Consider the following 9,890-nt stretch of genomic DNA (forward strand, 5'->3'; position numbering starts at 1 on the left):
TTTTCTCCCACTTCAATTTCAAATTAATATTTCACAAAATTATAAATGTATTTTAGTCGTTTAAAAGAAAATGTTACTTATGTTAAAGGAATATATAATATACAGTATATAATTGCTACACAAGCCATTTTTGTAATTCAATGTTATTTTTTTTAAAAGAGTAACTCTTCAATACCAGCTAGCTTTGATTTTTGTCAAAATATTCTCTATATGATTGGCTCACTGTTTTTACCAGTTAGATGTTCTCCTTTTATAACTCCATTACTGATCATGTGACTATATGCAGGCATGGCTTCTTCTGGTTGGCTGAGGTGGAGAAACAGGCGGGTGATGTCACAATAACATAAAAGAAAGGAGGCGCAAGCACCTAATGCATTACCCTTGGAGACCTTTAACATTTAAATTTGAATGCCCAAAACATACTCGCAAACATGAAGAACAAAAATCTCAGAGAATAAGTCCACCTCGAGGTGGAAAGGGCATATCCCTATATAAAGATCTCTGGAGCATTTCGGGAGACACGCTCCCTTCCTCAGAGCTCTTTTATATAGGGATATGCCCTTTCCACATCGAAGTGAACTTATTCTATGCGATTTTTGCTCTTAATGTTTGTGAATATGTTTTGGCATTCAAATTAAAATTTGAAAGGTGTCTAAGGGTAATGCACTAGGTACTTGCGCCACCTTTCTTTTGTTTTTTAGTCTTTGGAGTTTCCCCATCTGAGGAGAGCAGCTCACCTAAAATTCCCATTGGAGTGAGTGCTTGGGTCATTCAGTTGGGTGATGTCACAATCTCCAGAGGAGGCCTTGTATTCATAGTTACATAGATACCTAGGTAATTTGGTCGAAAAAATACACAAATCCTATTCAGTTCGACCAACAGAGAGAGAAAAAAAAAAGAAACCCAACACACTTAAATAGAAAAACCTCCATTTACACTATCCAATACCCACAGTTGATCCAAAGGAAGGCAAAAAAAAAAAAAAAAAAACCCAATAAAGCATGATCCAGTTTGCTCCAGCGAGAGAAAATAATCCCCTTCTGGTTCTCCAATTGGCAATTGGAAATTCCCTGGATCAACGTTACTTATACAGGCAGTACCTAGGTACAACAAACAAGATTCTGTAGGTTTGTTCTTAAGTTGAATTTGTATATAAGTTGGAACATGTACAATTTTTTACCAAAAAACTATTTCTACCTTTTTTGGATAGCATAGGGAAGGGTTAACACCCCTGTAACATTTGTTTTGCTGTCTGTGCCCCTGTTTAGAAGATTTCACCTTACTTTCTGTCCCTGTGACAATTGGATTTTGAAAATTTTGGGTTTTTGTGGAAACAAGGATTGGTGATAAAGCTTCATTGGAGACACCTTTTTCCCATGATAACTCTTACAGGAGTGAAATTCCCTTCCTAGGAGTAGATTTCCTCTCACTTACAATTGTCTCCCTCCATTTGTAAGTTTGAATTGCTTGTAAGTCTGATGTTTGTAACTCAGGGACCTTATTAGTATCCAGTTATAATACGCGCATTTAGGAAAGAATTCAGGCCTTACTTAAAACAAAATACTGAGCTGGCTAGAACCAATTTTTGAGGGAGTCTATTCCACATTTTTACAGCTCTTACTGTGAAGAAGCCTTTCTGTATTTGGAGAATAAATCTCTTTTCTAGATGTAAAGAGTGCCCCCTTGTGCTCTGTGATGACCTTAAAGTGAATAACTTAACACAATATGGACCACTTATGGATTTATTCATGTTTATCATATTCATTCATAAAAAAACAAGGCTTCCCGTGAATGGCTACTTGATTTGTTTCCAAAAGCAGGTTGGGAAGTCCCTGTACTACTGCTACTGAATATAGCTGATGCTACATACAATTTATACAGCAATGACATCTGCCACATTAAAGACTATTGATGTCAGAGGGGATGAAATAGATCTTATCACATGACCATAATGAAACCCCTGAAATTAAGATATGTGTGCCAGAATATATATATATCTATATCTATATATTATAAAAATTAACAAATATGCAGATCGACAGCAAATACAATGTGAATTGTCAAAAGAACCCCCTAATGTGCCGGATTTCACATTTGAAAGTCCACGACTCCAAAGCCAACCTTTTTTTTTCCTGTGAAAGCCATAAAATGACCAGTGGCTTTTAAATTATGGGTCTCTGCTAGTTTCCAGGTTTTCTGTCTTGTACTCCACCGCTATAAGATATGAAGGCAAAAAATCTTTGTGACATTAAAGTCTAATAAATTACTGTAAGGGATACATTATTATACATTATTTCCATCTTAATAGACATATACATTTCAAAAATTATTACACAATCATTTTTAAATACAAGTATAACTCTAATAAGAACAGAAACTGCCAAAGTGATTCTAAAGTAGGGAATACCAGTCTTGACACTTTTTATACAACACTCATTACTCCTGCAGTGCTGTTAATCACTAGTTCATGATTGCTGACTTTTGCAGTCAAAACATAGATTGAGTTTGCTATACAACATGTTCCATATGTGCAGAGGTAAACCAGGAACATTTCTACATATGGTGCTTGTATACACAACAGTTGCCACAAGATTTCCTAATATTTCTACATGCTTTTGTAGCTGAACAAAATTGATTTTGGATTCCCATAATGCAAGTTGAATGTTCTACCACTTTTTACCATTTTATAGGGATCCATATTTTTGACCCTATAGCCCCCCTATTGTTCACCATAGATGGTCTCGTTCAGCTGCCCTTGTACAGGCCCTTGCCATCTACAATGGGGCTATGGGTCAATATTAGGCAAAGGTTTGTCTGCTCTTTCTTCTGGTTAATGTATGCAGATATGAGACTCCATGGACAAATTACTTTATTTGTAATGGTCTTTTCAGGTCTCCCCCCACATTGTGCATCCTCTTTGATATTTGTACAGAGCTTTGTCAGGAATGTTCTTAGTATTGTTTTCTTGTTTTATTCTTGGAAAATAATTAATAAAAAATGATTGAAACAGAAAAAGTGAATATTACTTTTATAGGTGTAATCTTACTGATGCAGGAATGGGAGCCTTCAGTCTTGGGGGCAAAACACAACCTGTTGGCCCTTTCAAGATAGGAATATATTTTTGTGGGCTGATGCAAAGTGTGGCATGATGAAAGGGAGATATTTCCTAAGGACTTGATTTATTGTGACACTTTTTCACACCTTCCAGTATCACCTTCCTTTCAGTAACATGACATCTTAGAACTGCAAAGGAAGTTGGTGCTGGAAGACTTCTATGTGCCTACTGCCAGATGTGGCGATTGCAGGTGTCAATGATTTGCAAGTAGCAATATATTGGCCAGCATGTCTCACTTACTGCAGGTCCCACTTTATTTAATGTCTGAATGGTGAAGTATCTGCACACAGGGCTACCTGCCCAGCAAATTGCCCCCTGCCTCCCAGCTCAGTCCTTCCCTGATACTCATCTCCAGTTTTGACTTTTGGTAGGCGTGACCATCCCTAACTGCCTGAACTCAAACTGATTTTTGGTACTTTGAAATATTTTGGGCTGAAAATGCTGAGTTTGGATTTTGCTGGAGCCTCACCCTTGGTGTGCGTCAGAAAGATTGTATTATAAACGCCTCTGAGTTGCCTTCTTCTGACCCAAAGGTGCAAGCAGTGGCTTTAACACAACAAGGAAAGACACTTTTTGGGAGAGAGGTACAGAGGGGAGCAATATTCAGTTCTCAGACTCCTTCATCCTCTCCAGATTTATGGACCTTTTGGAGTTTTATTTTATTATTATTATTATTTTTAATCCAGTTTAATTCATTATATTAAGCTTAGTATATTTTTTTAAAGCTATCTGTAGACAGAATGTGCTGGAAAATCAAGGTATCAAAAATATTATTATGCTAATTTCGTTTGTACCTGTCTAAAATTACTTGACTACAAGTTTTCTAATCACCTTTGGGCATTCGACATTTTAGAGTCAGCATGACAGCAACTGACATGATATATGATGTTATATTGGAGAGGAAACATGCTGTTCTTGAATTTGCATAGAAATTTGCTTGTAACAACTGAATGTAATTATTTTTTTAAGACCTCATTTAAAGTAAACTTCTCATGGGAGAAATATGAGGGGTGCCAATGCTGACCTCCTTCTGAAAATCTCCCAATACAGAACTCTCTCTGAGGAGAGGCCCGAAGAAGTCTATGCAAATTTATTGTACAAGTATAGTGAGGAGAAAGAAAACTTGGGGTGGAGGTTCTAAAGATTCCTGTGAGCAGTGATCATCCAAACCAGGCGGCGGGGTAATTAGAGGCGAGGCGCCAGGGGGAAAAAAGCATAACTTTACTGTCCTTGAATGTTATCCTTTAAATTATATGTAAACTCAAACAATGAAATTTTCTTTTCTGCTCACTTCTGGTATGTCAAATATCAAAGTGCCATTGACAGACTTTGGTTATATTGTTCGAGAACTAAAAAAAAAAACTGGTTATCTGCCATAAATTCTATGTGTACTGAATTTCCGCTTGCTGTTATAACACATTGCCTGTTCTAAACTAAAATCGCAAGCAGTGCTATTAGCCCCATTCTGTTCACACTCTGTGGACTTCAGAACACCTTTCCACTAAGTTATAGTGAGGGGGAGACAGGAGGTGTTCTGCAGTCTTCGTCAGGTGCAAGAGGCGTTCTGCAGTCTTCGTCAGGTGCAAGAGGCCTAAGGTGACAATACTGTTTCTCTATAGATACAGAGTGTGTGGGTGTTGTCAACCTAGGACAAGATGTGTGTTACTAATAAGATCAGCAGATGGAAATAAAGGAAAAAAATTGAAAAAAAAGAGAAACAAATGCAACCACCACGTTGAATGATTCGTAGTCCGTGATATATTGCATTGGTTTTAGCATACAATAAGACATTATATGTTTATGGATCCTTTTAGCCATGTAGCAGTTGGAACACATGTCAACCTCTAAAGTCTCTTTTAACCACTTTACCACCGGAGGATTTTGCTGTCTTACGTCCAGGCCACTTTTTGCGATTCGGCGCTGTGCGACTTTAACTGACAATTGCGCGGTCGTGCAACGCCGTACCCAAACAAAATTTACGTCCTTTTTTCCCACAAACAGAGCTTTCTTTTGGTGGTATTTGATCACCTGTGCGCTTTTTACGTTTTGCGCTATAAACAAAAAAAGAGCGTTTATTTTGAAAAAATAACAATATTTTTAACATTTTTTTATATGAAATTCCCCCCCAAAAAAATGTAAAAATCAAATCTTTTTAAAATTTTTGGCCAATTTGTTTTCTGCTACCTATGTTTGGTAAAAAAAATCACGATAAGCATATTTTGATTGGTTTGCGCAAAAGTTATTGCGTTTACTAACTACGGGAAAGATTTCTGTCATTTTTGGTGTTTTTGTTTTTAACGCGTAATGGCGGCGATCTACGATTTTTTTTGCGGGACTGCGACATTGCGGCGGACAGATCGGACCCTTGACTGACATTTTTGACACTTTTGGGGGTACCAGTGACATTACTGCAGTAATCAGTGCTATATATATGCACTGTTACTGTAAAAATGACACTGGCAGTGAAGGGGTTCATTTTATTGGAGAGGGAGGGGTTAATGTATGCCTGGTGCTTACTGACGTGTGGGGGGAGGTGACTGAGTGACAGAAGGACAGATCGGATGTTCAGCTATGCTGAACACTCCGATCTGTCAGTCCCTGTCACTTAGGAGATCCGCCCGCTCTGTTTACACAAGCGGGCGGATCTCCTCACTCGATTCCCCGACGATCGGGGAAGAGCGGCGGCGATCGCCGCTGCTCCTCCCCTGGCCCAACTCCCGCTGTGACTGAAAACAGTGGGAGCGCGCCTCCGGCGGCGCACGAGCGCCGCCTACAGGGGGAGGAGTCCAGCGACGTAGGTCTACGTCGCTGGACGGGAACGAGCCACTGTGCCGCAGTAGCAGCACAGTGGCTGGGGCTAAAGTGGTTAAAAGGGAGGCAGAAGGGTGGTTAAAATAAGATGGCTGAGCTGCAACTTTACCACCCCCTGGTTACTCACCTGAATACTAACTTCACAGCCTGACAGGGCTGTACACATAAATATACACTCACCGGCCACTTTATTAGGTACAGCTGTTCAATTGCCTGGTAGCACACATTGCTAATCAGCCAATCACATGGCAGCAACTCAATGCATTTAGGCATCTAGACAAGGTGAAGACAACTTGCTGAAATTCAAACGGAGCACCAGAATGGGGAAGCAAGGGGATTTAAGTGGCTTTGGTTGTTGGTTGCCAGACAGGCTGGTCTGAGTATTTCAAAAACTGATGATCTACTGGGATTTTCATGCATAACCATCTCTAGGGTTTACAGAAATTGGTGCGAAAAAGAGAAAATATCCAGTGAACGCCAGTTGTGTGGCCGAAAATGTCAGAGGAGATGACTGGTTTGAGATTAGAGAAAAGCAACAGTAACTCAAATAACCACTTATTACAACCAATGTATGCAGAATACCATCTCTGTACGCACAACCCATAGAACCTTGAAGGAGATGGACTACAGCAGCAGAAGACCACGCCAGTTGCCACTCCTGTCAGCTAAGGACAGGAAACCGAGGCTACAATTCGCACAGACTCACCAAAACTTGACAATAGAAGATTGGAAAAATGCTGCCTGGTCTGATGAGTCTCGATTTTAGCTGCGACATTCAGATGGTAGGTACAACGTGAAAGCATGGATCCATCCTTCCTAGTATCAACGGTTCAGGCTGCTGATGGTGGTGCAATGGTGTGGGGGATATTTTTTTGGCACCCTTTAGGCCTCTTAGTACCAATTGAGCATCGTTTAAATGCCACAGCCTGCCTGAGTATTGTTGCTGACCATGTCCATCCCTTTATGACTACAGTGTACCCATCTTCTGATGGCTCCTTCCAGCAGGTTATTGCACAATGTCACAAAGCTCAAATCATCTAAAACTGGTTTCTTGAACATGACAATCAGGTCACTGTACTCAAATGGCCTCCGCAGTCACCAGATCTCAATCCAATAGAGCACCTTTGGGATGTGGTGGAACAGGAAATTGGCATTGTGGATGTGCAGATGACAAATCTGTAGTGACTGCACGATGCCACCATGTCAATATGGACCAAAATCTCTGAGGAATGTTTCCAACACCTTGTTGAATCTATGCCATCAAGAATGAAGGCAGTTCTCAAGGCAAAAGGGTTCAACCCGGTAGCCATGAATGTTCATAAATAGTCCAGTGTATCAACAATGGAGTTGATTTACTAAAAGCAAATTCACTGTGCAATGCAAGAGCACTTGGAAGTGCAGTTGCTGTAGATGTGAGGGGAAGACCTGAAAGGAGGGGAAGCGCTGCTGATTTCTATCATCCAATCACGTACAAGCAAAAATTATGTTTTTTTTATTCTTTGCATGCCCCCTTTAGATCTAGAGTGACTGCACTTCCAAGTGCACTTGTAGTGCACAGGGGATTTGCCTTTAGTAAATAAACCCCAAAGTCTCCAAATAGAAGGAAATGTGCGTCCAAATAGAACATAAGGTGACCCAAACTCATGTAAGGAGGTTCTTCTTCACAATTACTGCCATGTACTCAAACATGTGACCAACATCCACCCAAGCTATGATTAGCAGGATGTTAGGCCTGTACACAAGCAGTGATGTCTTGCTTTGCGGCTTCAGTGCTTTTAATTCAAGCTGCAGAGTTTGAGATCAATGGGGCCACACCGTACCTCAGAGCCAAACACTTGGCTGTGCCTGGCACCATCCCGCAATGTAAAATTGCTGTTCAACAATTTAAAAAGGAGAGAATATTTAAAAAAACAGGTATCAGGAGGCAACAGAAGCATCTCCTAAATGCCTGCCATCCACTGCTTTACCTCCTTCTGAAAAGCTATCCACTGTAGGTCGCTTATCAGAGGGGGGTAAGCATTGCCACCACTGTTAATGAGTCCTATCAGCCATCCTAAGCCAACTGGGGCTTAGATGTATAGTCCATTACGGACACAGCTGACCATTATTTCTTGAGTGAGCTGTTTGTACTGGGAACAAATGCTCTCCTAACCACACACTGCAATTATCTACATGTTTCAAATACAGAAACCCGATACCACCATTAGTGCCCAGACATGTGAAAAGCAACTGCTACTTCTTTAAATGAGATTGTAACACTCAACAAAAGGACATGCCGGGGAAATAACACTTCATCCTTTTCTTTATGTATTATTCATTAAAACTCAAGGGCAGAAAGCAAACAGAATGATTTTGTGCACAAGAAAAACACATGCTATGATTTCCTCTGCTGGAACATTTTTATTAACACCTCTCTCTGAATTATTTACTGTTGGAGAGATAGAAAAGACCAATGTGCATCCGTGAGGGGAAATAAATCATGTTTTTCCTTTGATAATATGCACTGTAATTTGTATATTAAGGATTAGTTTATTCTCGCCCTCTTGGCTCTTCAAAATTAATCATGTAGCAAACCGACATTCCCAATGTTTGTCTTATAGAAAACTGAAGATGAACAATTAGAAGAGACTGTGTAATAAGCACCTGAGTGAAAATCTTCAATATTATTAATGTATCTGGCTGTCACTGTTGTCAAAGAGCAATTCCAAGCAACAAGTGAAACCAAACAGAAAGTGACTAAAGCAACCTCGCAAACACTAGTACTGCTAAAATCATAAACTTCGCTCAACTAAACGTAGCACTACCCACTTGAGGGTAGCTGGTAAGTGTATGTTCTTCTGTGCTGCTTTGACCCTGTGAGCCATCCAGCCCTCCTGATACTCTAGGTTTAGACATATTGTGTATACCTTTAACCACTTCCCCTGGTTGGACGTCATATGATGTCCTGGGTTTTAAGTGGGGATATCTGAATGATTCCTGCAGCTGCAGGCATCATTCAGATATCAGTCTTTCTTCAGGCGATTTCCTACACCATAAGAACAATCATAGCGGCTGAACAGCCACTTGATCATTCTTACAGGTGGCGGGAGGGGACACCCCCCCCCCTCCCTTTGCCCTCCTGTGCTTCTACAGGCTCCCCTGTACAATCGGCGAGCCGGAGAAATAATCGGCCGCTAGACAGAAATGTACCATTGAGACTGCGAGGAACAGATAGTCCCCGGCAGTCTCTATGACTCTCAGAGGCCCCTGTGCAACATGATGACGTCACGCCCGGCCTGGCAGTTTTAATACTGCCGAGATCTCAGCATTCAGCTGAGATCATTTTTTTTTGCAAAGACATATTAGTCAACTAGACCCTGGATAAACAGCCAGGGCTCAGTTGAACCAACACCCTCAAAAAAAAAAAAAAAAAAAACAGTGAGAAACAAGTTTTAATAACAAAGAATGGCATCAATAAACACAGTCTCTTGAAATATATCATTGGATCTCTCAGAAACTATATACTATCAAAGAAAAACACTCTGGCTAAAAGGGAACCCAGGGCCGGCCTATACTACCTGTATCCTAATGAGAGATGAGATAATATAATACCAGTAATGTTTCCCCTTTAAGAGCAATAATTTAACACTGTTCTACTTGCAAGGCCTTGCTAAGATCTTCACCGGCAGTTGGATCTCATGAAACAATGATTCTCAATGTGACACACTGTATAGCAAGTGATGCAGAACAGTTGATTATGATCATAAAGGATCCTGTAGCTGATCCAATTGTAAAGTGTCTGTGTTCAGTGTATTAAGAACTGTAGTAAATGTTATCTGAACTCTGAGCAGGTGCCCTCTCACCAAATCCTGATGTCCCATCACAGAGAATCCTGGAAGCACAGGCGATGGCAATCTTTCACACTATGTAGCCCTGAGATGTCTGCTCTCTGTTGTCTCAATGAGTCTTGCCGACTCCACATGAT

The sequence above is a fragment of the Pelophylax lessonae genome, assembly GCF_965119305.1.
Source record: "Pelophylax lessonae genome assembly, chromosome: 12".
NCBI classification, from domain to species: Eukaryota; Metazoa; Chordata; class Amphibia; order Anura; family Ranidae; genus Pelophylax; species Pelophylax lessonae.